The sequence below is a fragment of the Mizuhopecten yessoensis genome, unplaced genomic scaffold (assembly GCF_002113885.1).
Source record: "Mizuhopecten yessoensis strain PY_sf001 unplaced genomic scaffold, ASM211388v2 scaffold1379, whole genome shotgun sequence".
NCBI lineage: Eukaryota > Metazoa > Mollusca > Bivalvia > Pectinida > Pectinidae > Mizuhopecten > Mizuhopecten yessoensis.
The window spans coordinates 1,494,716-1,512,800 of NW_018404017.1; the positions used below are offsets into that span (position 1 = coordinate 1,494,716).

An 18,085-nucleotide genomic window follows, 5' to 3' on the forward strand; every position below is an offset into this window, starting at 1 on the left:
GGTGTAGCTGGAAGATTTTGTCATTTATGCTTAGAGCTGAAGGCCTACAGGGAAGGCAAATACAGCTGGGAATGATTCCAAGTTGTTACAATCAGATGATTTCTGGCTAGAACGTAACGTTAAGTCACTGTCCGTTAATGTTTCTCTTTTGAAGTAGCGATTGATTTTCAATTTTCGACTATATCTGGTAGTTTGTTGCATCTCTATACGAATGTCTTATCGGTAGGATGTTCTCCATGTTAGGCGTTATTATACCTATGGTCTTAATGTAGGGATGGCCTTTCTGTTGGGTGTATAATCTAGACCAATGGTCCTAGTATTGGATTAATCAGTCTCGTGCATCAAACAAATGGTGGAATAACAGAATAAGAGATATAACCCAGATGATCAGGAAGCTTAGATGCAGACGAAGTTTTTATATGTCTTTGTTGTCGTCATCGATTAAAAACCTAAAAACTATGATTTTGCAGAAGGGACATCGAATTGTTTAAATTATGAATCATTCCCGTTTCTGTCTGTCGTCCAGGAACCACAGGTAGGGTTAGCGGTAGTACAAATGCAGCAATCAATGTGCAGTGTTGAGGTTTGGTATAATCAGGAGACATGTCATTACTATTGCTTCCATAAGATCTGTGTATCTTATTTTAGAATTAACAATGAACTTTGAATAAAAAGTCTATGTAACAAGTAACATCATACATGTCTATATTTTCTGGGTTTTTTTGTGCACGGATGTAAACCGTTTATGATTTGTCTGTCTATATAATTTCGGAAAATACCACATGAAGGACACTTATCTCCGAACCATGTGGTTTTGTTCTGTTTACACTTGTTGAATGGTCTTCGTGTCAAGTCTGTCGTTGATAATACAGGTTATGCCCTTTTTGGTGGATTTGTGCAGTAAATGACGATATATTAGCACTTCGATATTTTCCTTTTTCCTTGCATACATGTATATTGTTGGCAACCTTTTTCTAAATATAAATAAACTATTGTGCATATACACTATTTACCCATGATTATGTTTGCATTAAGTGATCAAATATGTCACGTGCCAGACTGCAATATACAGCACAGAGGTAACGTTGAAATATAAATGTGACACACGCACGAACACGTATGAATCGCCCGACGTTGACGTGAGTAATCAGTACATAGATAGCATTATATACCAATTATCCATCACGCAAAGATTCGGAGGACTCCCTTACTATGGACACGTGTTACATTATGTGTATCATTCAGTATTTATCCTTAATATAGTACGACGATATGGTAATCTTCTTTCAGAACCGTTTTTTAAGAACTGATATCCAACACAAGTATATATACTTATTTTACTGTAACTGTCAGTGCCAATCATACTGACAATTCCGTATGATCGGTATCGAGAATGCCTGCCTCTTTTACACCAGTCTGGGGTCGTTGACCCCTGCAATGGACTATATATAGGACAATCTTTTATGTCATTCTGAGGTCGTCGATGTCCAACGCAATGGGATAAATTATAAACCAATGGTCTCATTGGTAATGAATTTTCATGTAATAAGAAATAAAGTACAAATGAAAAAAGGAAACACGTTAGTCGCCTCGAATTATTAACATGTTCGATGTAATAAGTGTTTTCGCTTCGAATGCCTCCGAAGCAGCGTGTCTGATATGAGACAGCAGTGTAATATACTATGTTAAAACAGGAGGGGAATCGTTGCTGTTGCTGAAAAAATATCAAATCATTTCTACTCGCAATTTCAAATAGATTTCTTATGGTATCATTAATATATTTGATGTTAGCTATAAGCTGATCGGGTCGCAGTCGCTAAAAGGTTGCTGATTTAAACATTGATGAGTAAGTGATAAATTCAAATTATAAGCACTTAAAAACAGGGTTTTTCAAAAAAAAAAATATCATCAAAACACATTACTCTGATCTGAAAGCAATGAAATAATGGCACATGTTCTTGATTTGTTGTGTTATTTTGTCTGGCCCCTGAATAACTCTTAAACAAACCACTGAGAGACCGGGGCCAAGTGATCAACGTTACAGTCATGCCATTGCTTTTCATACCACATTATAAAGGACACACGTGAATCTACAACGCGTGCAAATATTGTGTCAGACTGGTTTATAAACCACACAAACACAAAAGAAATATGTGTTAAAATACACGTGACAAGTTCGCCATAACTTACTACCGTACAATGAATATGGGCGTTTGAAAACCACAAATAGTATCTTGATCCGATCAATTCTAAAGTAGGGCTTTCGGAGGTCATACATGTTGTCCAGTGTGTAATCCCTACCAAGGACATGTGCACGATTTATAGAAACACTTGCAGCTTTTCAAGGCCATCAAATGTATTGTATTGTTACTAAGGACCTTACGAAAAGTTTCTACATATAATCATTTACTCTCCATTTTTAAACAATTATCCGTGTGTGTCGCACAGCTTCTGTAATATGGCTTCATTTCTATAGTGTGTTTGCTGTAAAAACAAATATCGATTGTTAGCTTTATCAGAATGAGATTGCTTTTTGTAACGTAAGTATTGAATGTTTTATTGTTTTGTTGTTTAATTGTGCAAGTTTGAGAGTTTTTAATTGGTTTGTGTTAATGTCGCTTTGATTCTTTTCACTATCATATTAACTGTATACTTTTGTCCGTGTGTGTTAGGCGTTGACATTTCTCTTACAACAACTATCAAATATTGGGGGTTATCATGTCAGTTTTCTTGCCTCTGTACATTAGGTCGTCACGAATTTTTCGTGTTCTCTCTGTCCAGTTTAATTGCCTACTTGTCCATCCATTCTGGCTATGGTACATGTATATCCTGCAGTATATGTCCCATACAGTGGTGGTGCAGGATACCTGCTTCCTTTACACCATTATGAAGTAACTGTCCCCTGCAGTGAAATATATATGATGCAAATATATCTCCTGTGTCATTCCCATGTCGTCCATGTGCCACACAGTGGGGTAAACTGCTGCTATGACGGTCGCCTTGTCTCCTGTAGTCGCTTTCCAACACAGTGACGTGTGATGCCCATCTCTCCAGTACCATTCCAGCGTCAGCTTTTGAAGAGAACGCGGGGTTGATTTGTTCCATGTAGGTGTAGCAAGACTACAGTGTATAAAACATGGATCAGTTATTGAAACCAAATCAAAGTGAATTGGACGCATCAGTAGACAAGACATATATCTTAAGTAGTACGTCATGTGGTCAAACCGTTGTAGCTGGTCAGCTGGCCTGATCAGTTAACACTATAGACAGTATTTCCCTGGGATATTTTACCTACTGGGAACTTTGACAAAACTTCATTTACGCTACATGACCATAACAACATGAAGGTAGGTTGATCCACTTTACTTTATCTTTTGATAATTTTTTACGATTTGTATGTTTGATTTTATTTAAATCAAATTCAGTGTGTCTAACAGTTTGTTTGAAAACTAAATACTTTCTTAACCTGACCTAACTTTTCATGCAAAATTGACAAATTCGAATAAAACGAACCACATTGATCGTCAAAGTACAAGGACAAGATCCCAATTCAAAGTTGATAAAAAGTAAGACAGGATCTGCCAAACGTTACAGCGATTAATGTTCATATATGTGGTATCGTTTAAATCCTTTCTAACTCGACTTCATAAACATGCTTTCTTGTTACAAAGGTGAACATATATAAAATAAATTAGAACTTGATTATACATCTGTGTAGGTGTTACATAGCTATCTGAGTGTAATATCACTTATTATTCCTCCTAACACGATGTGAACATCACCGATATGATAAATCATCCGTCCCTGAATATGTACATGCATGAATATATGTTGATGTTTTTTCTAATAAGAAACAAATTAACATAATTTTTAACTTCGAGTTGCGTTATAATTTTTTTTTAAAATACAGAAGCATATTTTATATTAACTAGGTTTAACTTTGCCAGGTACCAAGCCGCACATCGTATATCGTGACATTATATTTACATGTACACAAACCTTTTTATCAATCTATGTTTCCTGCAGAGTGGTTGTGTATATTAACTTTAATGTCTCCAAAAAAACTGCCGCTGTTTTTAAAACGAATTTCTGTCTCTGACCAATAAAAGCACGTGAGTTAACATCCCATAAGGAAAACATGCTATTCAGACGGCATAATTTCTAGTCGTTATAAACAAGAAAAAAAACCAAGTTATATCTCCGGGTTCCCTGAGTGCTCTTCGGTCATTTGTAACACCTGTCAGCATTCGTTACGATTTCTTGACACCTGTATCTTTACAAAATAAAAATGATGAAAAAGTATGTATCTCGTCAATTTAAATCAAGCAAACATGATTCTACACATTTCGACAACGTGAGATTTGACATCTTTAGATTTCTATTGTTAATGTTCTTTTTGTTCACATTGCTCATCTAATACGTGCATTTATACTTTCAGCAAGCTTTGCATATAAACAAATGCAAATCTCAACATTTGTATTCAAACAAATATTAGGGGATGTACCTTGTTGCTGACAAAGCTCTTCTAGTAACGGTAAAAACCTTGGCTTTGATCAGCAATGTAATGTTTAGAAACCAGGAAAACGCTTTTATTATGAATTTAATTAATTAATCGATATATATTGAATTACGAAACATGCTATTGACTACACGTGGTATTTATCATGTGAGAAAAAACCTTATGGCAACAGGCCAACAAATGTCGTGCGTCTGTGTCATGATGTGTTGTTTCCTATTATAATTAGTCTCAAGAATGGTGATATATAATATCTATACAAGTGTATAAAGTCTATAGAACTAAATATATTCCTAAGGATATAAATAGCTGCGTTATACGTGTATTTCAAAGTATAAGAAACACTTTCTTGGGAAATTTCGTAACACTTGATATATTTGAAAATGCTTATTCTGACAATTTCACTTTCATTATGAGTTAAGGTTAGATTTTTTCCAAATTTAGTTTAAAATATCACAATTGTGAGGGGTGTATATTGTTAAAAGATAGAAATACTTCATATATATAATTGATACCATATAATTATTATTTCTACTACATATATTTTATGGTTGGTACCCAACAAAACTGGTCGAGGTGAGACTTTAGTAGTGTCGACAAATCGCGGTATTTCTTAAGGAAATATAACAATTGTGAATCTCTGTATTACGTTTATGTGAATATTCTAAATATAGATTGTGAATCCCATGCCGATTAAGGAATGGATTGAAGACAATCTGGTCTGTTTATGAAGATTTGCCACTGACCTGAATGAAAAGGCGTGAATATTTATGTATATCATTATATGGTATTAGGCCCACAACTAGACCTCACCGAGGAAGATTTAAAGGGACAGGAATGTTGTTTTTATTTGTTTACTTATAGGATGTATTGTAAGTCCGACATAAGTCGCCATCCTTCTGGCCTAGTTGGCTCTTATTTTAACTTAATCTTTAGATAAGCTAGGGACACGACCCAGATAACTACCCAATTAGCAAATATGTATCATTGTGAATTTTGCATGGGTAACTTAATCAAACGTAACAACTTACATGCCTATTTTGGATTTTTAGCCGTGATTATTCAGCCATCATCATTCTAAGAAGATAATAAGGCTATTTTGAATCTAGTCACAATAAAAAAAATCCATCAAAAGAAAATGAATTGTGAGACATTTCGATCACTTGGGCAATTTAAAACTCATTCCTCATTCCCACGAGGAAAGCAGTTATATAAATTTCAACATTTAAATAGCTTGTTTGAAATATAATATGTCTACAGTTTACTTATAAAACTGAAAACACATGTTTCATATTCAAATATACGGTATTAGAAAGTTTGTTCCATAAAACGTTTTAAGTAATGAAAATGCTAAATAATAAATGTTTACTCGATGTGTGGCCCGATATGTCTGTACCTAGGTCGTGTAAAGTCTGTAATTACTGTTAAAGATACCAATACAACACGTGCGTGTTACTCCGTACGCCAATACAAACCATTACGAATACATCAGGCCCAGGGCGAACGTTGATGTATTATTAGTGAATGTAATGTCGACATCTATGATGGAGATACATTTAGCATCGAGTGGGACAAATATATACGTGCACGTGTGCTACAGATGTCACCGCCAAGCTGTTGTGATACTTACGCACGCAGTCTATGGCTTCAAGATCCCATTGACGTTGCTACGTAGACGTGCTGTGTTAACATTGATGTTGCGTAAACGTATTAGTGATATTTCATGTCTTAATAGCAAACAACAAAATTGTCTTTCGCCAAATTTTTAAATCATTCCAAGGTTACGTTTTAATTCAATTTAAGGCATTCTTGAACCAATGTGGTTACCATTATCACGTACTTTGGAATTATTGATCTTTTAACGTACCCGTCGGTAAAGATTTAATATAGAAAGGTGTCCAATATATACCATTTAGAGTGTGCCCAATATTATCTGTTTATCGACCAATCTGTGTATCTTAAACAGCTTCCATTTAAAGAATGTCCAATATCTACCATTCAGGTTTTTATTCGTGTGTCTAATACCTGCCATTCAGAGTGTGTCGGATACCTACCGTTCAGAGTGTGTCGTATACCTACCGTTCAGAGTGTGTCGGATACCTACCGTTTAGAGTGAGTCCTATACCTACCGTTTATAGTGTGTCGTATACCTACCGTTCAGAGTGTGTCGGATACCTACCGTTCAGAGTACGTCGTCTACCTACCGTTTGGAGTGTGTCGTATACCTACCGTTTAGAGTGTGTCGAATACCTACCGTTTAGAGTATGTCGTATACCTACCGTTTAGAGTGTGTCGGATACCTACCGTTCAGAGTACGTCGTATACCTACCGTTTGGAGTGTGTCGTATACCTACCGTTCAGAGTGTGTCGTATACCTACCGTTCAGCGTGTGTCAGATACCTACCGTTCAGAGTGTGTCGGATACCTACCGCTTAGAGTGTGTCGGATACCTACCGCTTAGAGTGTGTCGGATACCTACCGTTTAGAGTATGTCGTATCCCTACCGTTTAGAGTGTGTCGGATCCCTACCGTTCAGAGTGTGTCGGATCCTTACCGTTTAGAGTGTGTCTTATACCTACCGTTCAGAGTGTGTCGTATACCTACAGTTCAGAGTGTGTCGTATACCTACCGTTTAGAGTGTGGCTTATACCTACCGTTCAGAGTGAGTCGTATACCTACCGTTTAGAGGGTGTCGTATACCTACCGTTTGGAGTGTGTCGTATCCCTACCGTTCAGAGTGTGTCGGATACCTACCGCTTAGAGTGTGTCGGATACCTACCGCTTAGAGTGTGTCGGATACCTACCGCTTAGAGTGTGTCGGATACCTACCGTTTAGAGCATGTCGTATACCTACCGTTTAGAGTGTGTCGTATACTTACCATTCAGAGTGTGTCGGATACCTACCGTTCAGAGTGCGTCGTATACCTACCGTTTGGAGTGTGTCGTATCCCTACCGTTCAGAGTGTGTCGGATACCTACCGGTTAGAGTATGTCGTATACCTACCGTTTAGAGTGTGGCTTATACCTACCGTTCAGAGTGTGTCGTATACCTACCGTTCAGAGGGTGTCGGATACCCACCGTTTAGAGTATGTCGTATACCTACCGGTTAGAGTGTGTCGTATACCTACCGTTTAGAGTGTGTCGAATACCTACCGTTTAGAGTGTGTTGTATACCTACCGTTTAGAGTGTGTCGTATGCCTACCGTTCAGAGTGTGTCGGATACCTACCGCTTAGAGTGTGTCGGATACCTACCGCTTAGAGTGTGTCGGATACCTACCGCTTAGAGTGTGTCGGATACCTACCGTTCAGAGTACGTCGTATCCCTACCGTTTGGAGTGTGTCGTATACCTACCGTTTAGAGTGTGGCTTATACCTACCGTTCAGAGTGAGTCGTATACCTACCGTTCAGCGTGTGTCAGATACCTACCGTTCAGAGTGTGTCGGATACCTACCGCTTAGAGTGTGTCGGATACCTACCGTTTAGAGCATGTCGTATACCTACCGTTTAGAGTGTGTCGTATACTTACCATTCAGAGTGTGTCGGATACCTACCGTTCAGAGTACGTCGTATACCTACCGTTTGCAGTGTGTCGTATACCTACCGTTCAGAGTGAGACGTATACCTACCGTTTAGAGTGTGTCGGATCCCTACCGTTCAGAGTGTGTCGTATACCTACAGTTCAGAGTGTGTCGTATACCTACCGTTTAGAGTGAGTCGTATACCTACCGTTTAGAGTGTGTCGTATACCTACCGTTTGGAGTGTGTCGGATACCTACCGTTTAGAGTGAGTCGTATACCTACCGGTTATAGTGTGTCGTATACCTACCGTTTAGAGTGTGTTGTATACCTACCGGTCAGAGTGTGTCGGATACCTACCGTTTAGAGTGAGTCGTTTACCTACCGTTTATAGTGTGTCGTATACCTACCGTTTAGAGTGTGTTGTATACCTACCGGTCAGAGTGTGTCGGATACCTACCGTTTAGAGTGTGTCGTATACCTACCGTTTAGAGTGAGTCGTATACCTCCCGTTTAGAGTGTGTCGTATACCTACCGTTCAGAGTGTGTCGTATACCTACCGTTTAGAGTGTGTTGTATACCTACCGTTCAGAGTGTGTCGGATACCTACCGTTTATAGTGTGTCGTGTACCTACCGTTTAGAGTGTGTCGTGTACCTACCGTTCAGAGTGTGTCGGATACCTACCGTTTAGAGTGTGTTGTATACCTACCGTTCAGAGTATGTCGGATACCTACCGTTTATAGTGTGTCGTGTACCTACCGTTTAGAGTGTGTCATGTACCTACCGTTCAGAGTGTGTCGGATACCTACCGTTTAGAGTGTGTTGTATACCTACCGTTCAGAGTGTGTCGGATCCCTACCGTTCAGAGTGTGTCGGATACCTACCGTTTAGAGTATGTCGTATACCTACCGTTCAGAGTACGTCGTGTACCTACCGTTCAGAGTGTGTCGGATACCTACCGTCCAGAGTGTGTCGGATACCTACCGTTCAGAGTGTGTCGGATACCTACCGTTTAGAGTGTGTCGGATACCTACCGTTCAGAGTGTGTCGTATACCTACCGTTTATAGTGAGTCGTATACCTACCGTTCAGGGTACGTCGTGTACCTACCGTTCAGAGTGTGTCGGATACCTACCGTTCAGAGTGTGTCGTATACCTACCGTTTAGAGTGTGGCTTATACCTACCGTTCAGAGTGTGTCGTATACCTACCGTTCAGCGTGTGTCAGATACCTACCGTTCAGAGTGTGTCGGATACCTACCGTTTAGAGTGAGTCGTATACCTACCGTTTAGAGTGTGTCGTATACTTACCATTCAGAGTGTGTCGGATACCTACCGTTCAGAGTGTGTCGGATACCTATCGTTTAGAGTGTGTTGTATACCTACCGTTCAGAGTATGTCGGATACCTACCGTTTATAGTGTGTCGTATACCTACCGTTTAGAGTGTGTCGTATACCTACCGTTCAGAGTGTGTCGGATACCTACCGTTCAGAGTGTGTCAAAACTATTTTGTAGTGCGTATGTCCAATATCTACCGGCTAGTCTACCATTCGGTGCATTTCAAACATCTACTATTTAGAGTAAGTCCAATATCTACTGTTCAGTTTACTATTCAGTGTGTCAAATATCTACCGTGTAGAGTATGTCAATATCTACCGTGTAGAGTATGTCAATATCTACCGTGTAAAGTATGTCAATATCTACCGTGTAGAGTATGTCAATATCTACCGTTTAGAGTATGTCAATATCTACCGTGTAGAGTATGTCAATATCTACCTTGTAGAGTATGTCAATTTCTCTCACACCTGACAGATTTATCTCCCGTTTTGCCGGTGCTAGATTTATCTGTCTCCGCCTTAGGGTTGAGACGGGGGGATTCCCCTATTTATAACAATGGTATGACGTCACTGCAATAATACAATGACGTCACGTCAACAATCCATCAACGTCACGTCAACCCTGAATTTAGCATTTAACGTTATCATTACATTGTGTATATGATACACACTGGGGAAAACAGGGTACATGTAAGAGAAAAAGAATCATTCACCCCCTTGTGGGTAAGATAGGGGAATCTCAACCTTCGGGGAAAGATTCTTAAGTTGCCAAACACTCGGCAAAGCCTCGTGTTTGGTAACATAAGAATCTTCCCCCTCGGGTTGAGATTCCCCTATCTCACCCCAAAGGGGGTGAATGATTCTATTAATCTACCGTGTAGAGTATGTCAATATCTACCGTTTAGAGTATGTGCAATATTTAGTTTTCAATTCACTATTTAGTGTGTCCAATTCCTTCCATTGAGAGCGTGTACAGTATCTACTGTTCCTAGGGCGTCCAATATCTATTGAAAAGAGTATGTCAATATCTACCGTGTAGAGTATGTCAATATCTACCTTGTAGAGTATGTCAATTTCTCTCACACCTGACAGATTTATCTCCCGTTTTGCCGGTGCTAGATTTATCTGTCTCCGCCTTAGGGTTGAGACGGGGGGATTCCCCTATTTATAACAATGGTATGACGTCACTGCAATAATACAATGACGTCACGTCAACAATCCATCAACGTCACGTCAACCCTGAATTTAGCATTTAACGTTATCATTACATTGTGTATATGATACACACTGGGGAAAACAGGGTACATGTAAGAGAAAAAGAATCATTCACCCCCTTGTGGGTAAGATAGGGGAATCTCAACCTTCGGGGAAAGATTCTTAAGTTGCCAAACACTCGGCAAAGCCTCGTGTTTGGTAACATAAGAATCTTCCCCCTCGGGTTGAGATTCCCCTATCTCACCCCAAAGGGGGTGAATGATTCTATTAATCTACCGTGTAGAGTATGTCAATATCTACCGTTTAGAGTATGTGCAATATTTAGTTTTCAATTCACTATTTAGTGTGTCCAATTCCTTCCATTGAGAGCGTGTACAGTATCTACTGTTCCTAGGGCGTCCAATATCTATTGAAAAGAGTATGTCAATATCTACCGTGTAGAGTATGTCAATATCTACCTTGTAGAGTATGTCAATTTCTCTCACACCTGACAGATTTATCTCCCGTTTTGCCGGTGCTAGATTTATCTGTCTCCGCCTTAGGGTTGAGACGGGGGGATTCCCCTATTTATAACAATGGTATGACGTCACTGCAATAATACAATGACGTCACGTCAACAATCCATCAACGTCACGTCAACCCTGAATTTAGCATTTAACGTTATCATTACATTGTGTATATGATACACACTGGGGAAAACAGGGTACATGTAAGAGAAAAAGAATCATTCACCCCCTTGTGGGTAAGATAGGGGAATCTCAACCTTCGGGGAAAGATTCTTAAGTTGCCAAACACTCGGCAAAGCCTCGTGTTTGGTAACATAAGAATCTTCCCCCTCGGGTTGAGATTCCCCTATCTCACCCCAAAGGGGGTGAATGATTCTATTAATCTACCGTGTAGAGTATGTCAATATCTACCGTTTAGAGTATGTGCAATATTTAGTTTTCAATTCACTATTTAGTGTGTCCAATTCCTTCCATTGAGAGCGTGTACAGTATCTACTGTTCCTAGGGCGTCCAATATCTATTGAAAAGAGTGTGTCTCATATCTGCTCATTTGGATGTTTCTAATATACCAATGATGACTTGGTATTGCCAAGTTTGAGGAGAGTAAGTTATGGTTAGTCTTGCTAAATAAAACAAGTTCATTTGTGTTAATTCACATCTGTAGTTTACATTTATAACCACAGGCTGCGGAATGTCACATATAAATCAATCATTATTGTTATGTATATTGGAAACATTGATGGGATCGTTGATATTGTATGCGTGTAACATGCTCACACTGATGTCAACAACAGTAAAACGAGTTTGTACGGGCCAAGCACTTGATGATTTCAATTATTGATACAACTACAATGTATATAGTGTTTATTGGTTAAGTTGAATCAGACGATTTTATTTATAGTAACACGGAAAAACGTGAAGTGATAAATTTGTTATGAGTGGTAGTGTCTAAAAACGATTTACATATGTCAGGTTCAAACAATATGTGCTGAAGATTCACAGTTACTCTTGTTAAAATCGATAGGTATGTCCAGAGAACTTTCAGAAAAAAACAACAGGTTATTAAAATCAAGCCCCGTGAGCCGACACGCTGTTATGCATCATCAGATTAATAATCATTAAGCCTAATACAATGAAGTGTAAGGTCGCTCTTTTAATTATCTATAACTGTATGGTTTGAATGTAGTGTAAGTCGCTGTTTTCATTATCTATAACTGTATGGTTTTGATGTAGTGTAAGTCGCTGTTTTAATTATCTATAACTGTAGTGTTTGAATGTAGTGTAAGTCGCTGTTTTAATTATCTATAACTGTATGGTTTGAATGTTGTGTAAGTCGCTGTTTTAATTATCTATAACTGTATGATTTGAATGTAGTGTAAGTCGCTGTTTTAATTATCTATAACTGTATAGCTTGAATGTAGTGTAAGTCGCTGTTTTCATTATCTATAACTGTATGGTTTTAAAGAGTGTAAGGTCGCTCTTTTCATTATCTATAACTGTATGGTTTGAATGTAGTGTAAGTCGCTGTTTTGATTATCTATAACTGAATGGTTTGAATGTAGTGTAAGTCGCTGTTTTGAATATCTATAACTGTATGGTTTGAAAGAGTGTAAGGTCGCTCTTTTCATTATCTATAACTGTATGGTTTGAATGTAGTGTAAGGTTGCTGTTTTAATTATCTATAACTGTATGGTTTGAATGTAGTGTAGGTCGCTGTTTTGATTATCTATAACTGTATGGTTTGAATGTAGTGTGAGGTCGCTGTTTTAATTATCTATAACTGTAGTGTTTGAATGTAGTGTAAGTCGCAGTTTTGATTATCTATAACTGTATGGGTTGAATGTAGTGTACGTCGCTGTTTTGATTATCTATAACTGTATGGTTTGAATGTAGTGTAAGGTCGCTCTTTTCATTATCTATAACTGTATGGTTTGAATGTAGTGTAAGGTCGCTGTTTTAATTATCTATAACTGTATGGTTTGAATGTTCAAAAGAGTGATATCCATACATTTCAATACTCAATAAATGACATAACTTACCTTGCACTACACTGGTACTTCCATTACTCAAATGTTGGTAGACTTTATGTTATTTTACTATAACTATAATACACATTAGATTGTATTAACTATAATACACATTAGATTGTGTTAACTGTAATACACATTAGATTGTGTTAAGTATAATACACATTAGATTGTATTAACTATTATACACATTAGATTGTGTTAAGTATAATACACACTAGATAGTGTTAACTCTAACAAAGATATTTTACTATACATGTAACTATAATACACATTAGATTGTGTTAACTATAATACACATTATATTGTATTAACTATAATACACATTAGATTGTGTTAAGTATAATACACACTAGATAGTGTTAACTCTAACAAAGATATTTTACTATACATGTAACTATAATACACATTAGATTATGTTAACTATAATACACATTAGATTGTGTTAACTATAATACACATAAGATTGTGTTAACTGTAGCAAAGTTATTTTACTGTAACTATAATACACACTAGATAGTGTTAACTGTATATATTGCCCTTCATGCCTTTACCACAAACCACGTCTTCTCCCTACTTTTTATCCATTATCCTATCCACTTACTTCCAAAACCCTTACATATGTTCCCCTTAATCTTCATACTTTTTATCTCCTACATTCTCACAGTTTCTCTCCTTCATTTTCATTTCTTTATTCTCATTCTAACCCCTCCTCATCCTAACCCCTCCTCATCCCGTTCTCTCCTTATGGTCACTCATTCACTGCTCAAACGTGTTCCTACCCTCCTCATACCATCCCTTACTTCTATCGTGCCTTCTCTTCTCCCTTTGTCCTTACTCCTATCAGCTAATCTTCCTGTAACCCCAGCCTTACACATCCGCACCATTGCTCCCTGTATGTTCTATCCTTCACCTCTTTAAATTCAAATTACCTCTTCCCAAGCATCGTCACCACCAATGCTTCCCACGCATAAGGCCGGCAATGAGTATATTGATATATTGATTATTTGAAATGAGATTTGACAAACTGATCACTATAGGCGAGTCGTATTGTCGCCAGTTTATTGTTACGGGATTATGGGCCAGTTTTCCAACTGTAGGACGTGGTGTACTTGTCAGGTAGTAGGAGAAGTGACGTCATTGCTTTGGTAAATCAATAGTACTACCTACTAGTGTAGCGATCTGGAAGAGAGAAAAAGCGTGTCATCAAGTGTATATCTTATCGTTTTTTCAATCTCATAAACGAAACAGAATATCCTCCACAAAACCGCAATTATCACATGAAATCTCTGAAGAACTCAAAAGATCTTTTGATCAATCTTGAGCATACTTTATTACATGGAAATGGTTCGTGTATAGGAACATCGATATATACACAGTATACATTACCATATCTTATACCAAGAAGTACTCACGTACGGCTTGTTCGTTTATAGTCTAGTTAAACGGACTTTTAGAGCATAGTAAAGTCAGTTAAAATTGTTTTGAAATAAAGTGCTGATGTGAAAAACGAGCAAAGCATGTGTAAAATGCTAGCAAATATATCAAAATTAGCGTAAAAGCCACCTTCAACAATACGTGCTTCAACCACACTGGTGGTTACACAAACACTTTATTTATACATAATGGTAACACAAATTATCAGGAGTAATGACGTTGTGAAAATGTTTCTGATTTTAAGAAGAACGCTCAGCAGCTTTATTTACTGTCAGACGTAGGTGATGTCCGATAATAACTGACATTTTGCCATGGCCTGAGAGAATGACGTCATATCCGTTATATACCAATGTATTTTTAATTGAGAACGTATTTGTAGAATGTCCAGATAGCGCAGCCATTAAGTGACCTATTGCAAAGGAGTGTGTATCGTAGCATAATCAAACTCAAATTAATTCGATGTCGGCACTTTTTCCATTACATGTTTACCTGCAGGGCAAATACTAACATATTCCATGTCGTTCGTCTAATTGGAATCCCCGTAAAACGAGTGAAGCAGAAAGGAGCTAAGATTCCACTTACCGGCTTATTACCTACTCATGAAAACCTCGTTCTTTGATTCCGGTAAACATGCTGAAAATAGAAAATCTGAAAGAAAACAGAATTATCACGAAGGAGGTTCACAAACAACCCGTGACCTGCATGCATATCCATTAACAGACTTACTTATCACGAAAAGGCAATTGCTGTGACATGGCGGAGATTATGCTGATGTCTCGTGCTCATAGCATGCAAGACAGAACAAAAAAAAGGAACACCATAATCTCGTATTTCTTTGTTATTTTTGACGAATGTTAAAATATCGTTCGTCTGCATAATTAATCAAAAATAGGAATTGTAATGAAATACATTGTTAAAGTGTTTTTATCAGAATGTTAAAGTGTTTTTATCAGAATATATAATAAACGTGTCTGGTATTTTTTTTATAGCAGACAGAGGAAACTAAGAGTAGGAATAATATTGAAATAAAATGTAAAAGTGTAGTTATATACTTCCCTGGCAGATACTTTGTCTAGTGGACAGATCTGACTATAAGTCCGGAACATCATTGAATTGCAGTGTAAAAGTGTAATTATAAATTTCCCTGGCAGATACTTTGTGTAGCGGACAGAACTAACTATAAGTCTGGAACATCATTGAATTGCAGTGTAAAAGTGTAATTATATACTTCCCTGTCTAGCGGACAGAACTAACTATAAGGCTGAAACATCATTGAATTGCAGTGTAAAAGTGTAATTATATACTTCCCTGGAAGATACTTTGTGTAGCGGACAGAACTAACTATAAGGCTGGAACATCATTGAATTGCAGTGTAAAAGTGTAATTATAAACTTCCCTTGCAGATACTTTGTGTAGCGGACAGAACTAACTATAAGGCTGGAATATCATTGAATTGCAGTGTAAAAGTGTAGTTATATACTTCCCTGTCTAGCGGACAGAACTAACTATAAGGCTGGAACATCATTGAATTGCAGTGTAAAAGTGTAAAGGCGTTATCATTACGACATTATATTTCTTTGCAAGCGGTGACTATTTTAGGGATTCAGTAATAAGCTGAAAACAGCCATGTATTGTGTAGTGATGTAAGAGTAAGATATAACACTACTGTTTATATTACCATGGTGACAGCGATCTAACTGTCACGCGAATTGGAATATATCTGCAGACGAAATGCCTGGGACTGACTAGTGTCAAGTAAAATTCAATCAGATACTTTCCAATTGTGCATCAATGTTTATAATTCAAATGCAAAACCTGTGAAATTTGTAACTGTGATTATAGTTTTTATAAGTTAATGTGTTTTCTCCCCACACAATCTCTAAATCTCAAAGTAATATAACAAGTTCCTCTAGCTGATACAGATAAATTTTGTATGCGTTGTTTTTTCTTCTGTTATTTGAATACATTATAGTTTAATATTTATCTTGCAATTTTGTCACATTTTTGCCTCTATCTTTGTTGATGAGATTTCCTTTGTGTAAATACCAGTTTTCTGCCCTGAGTTGTGTATTCGGCGTGGCTACTGAACACTACATGGTTTGTGTTACATGCACCGCTGATTAACCATAGACCACCGTCAATACTTTTAATTTATCAGCAGATTTATCAACGGTTTTTTTTTAGTTTTTTTCTGAATTTCTCAAATTACAAATGTAGATCATTTTACGGGTTCAGTGCGGATTTCTGCTTTCTTTTGCTATCAAATATTTAAATACTATATTTTACTTGTATCTCTACCATTAATGACATGGTGGCCTCAAGCATGGCTTATGGGAATTTCTTAATCGAAACATATATGTTGCGACTTTATCATTTTTGCCATTTGGTCTTTTTTCATTTTTATCTTTTTCTTAACTTGAAAAAATTAGAATACGATAAACGTGAATTATATTAAAACTACCCTAAGTACTCCAACTTTAAAACCATCATATTGTATAAAATCATCGATATTTATCGGAATTTTAGTACGTAAGCCCTTCTTGTGCATTACTAAGCCAATCATAAAACATTGAAAGACGGCCTTGATGGCATATATTTCGTAACAACCACACGTTGAAATCCATGTATGGATACATAATGTGGAAGACATCTTACACTCTACCGGAAGTATCCGGCTCTATGTAACTCGCAGACCGTGCCCGGACACTAGGTCCGGTGATTACCTAGGCTTTGTGTTGTGGATCGACCTTCCCATCCTGGTATATATATATATACTGGCGAATCTGTTCACATAAACAGTAGTATATTTATCTTTTGTTATCCTCTCGCGTGGGTTGTCTAATCCTAGATCTCAAAGTAGGGTTTTCTATTCACGATGTATTACTATATTGAATCGAAAGTCACAGTTGATTACATCTGTATTAGGTTAAATCATGCGTGAAGTGTAATCATAGTACACGCCTTCCACGTCTCCCTTTCCATCACCACGAGGCGTCCTTTACAAATGTAGATGATACTTCCGCCTTTTCTTCACTGCTGGTGTACACGTGTTCTATTGTCGTTACCCAGGTGATACACGTACATTTTTATACTCATTATCTGCACGGCTGATAAAGTAACACAATTTAGTTGCAAAACCAGCGTGTATCATATAAACATGTATTGAAGCGGTGTAATGGCTATTTGGTCTAATGCCATCATCACGAAACTATTTGGCACGCGATTAACAAAAACATGTCTCGATAGATGCTAGACTTGCATAATAGTCACAAGCAATACGCGATGAGCAAGCACCTGTTCAAAAAAACAATTTAAGTCGGATAATAAAAGCTAAAAAGGTGAACATTTTCTCTGCACCTAAATTGCCTGGTGGTTCATCTATCACCCCTCACTGATACTAAAGGTCTTAGGAATGAACATTCACGTGTCAAGTATTCTGAAATATATAGATTCATGTTAATACATAACTGTATCTGTGTCTGTAAGTGTGTTACGAAATATGTATGTGACATTTCCTCGCTTTCTTCA

General features: G+C 37.5%; 1 protein-coding gene across 3 annotated transcripts in view; it reads left to right on the plus strand.

The window, feature by feature from the left end:
• Window positions 1-18,085, plus strand: part of LOC110460851 (5-hydroxytryptamine receptor 6-like) — a 61,184-nt gene that overhangs the window by 35,896 nt on the left and 7,203 nt on the right. The window contains exon 1 of one of the 3 annotated variants that reach the window (XM_021514045.1): window positions 2,969-3,347. The exons of the other annotated variants lie outside the window; for them this stretch is intronic. The gene's annotated coding sequence lies outside the window, so the exon portion shown is untranslated. Of the gene's footprint in view, window positions 1-2,968; window positions 3,348-18,085 lie in introns of those variants that run through there. 3 annotated transcript variants of the gene reach the window in all.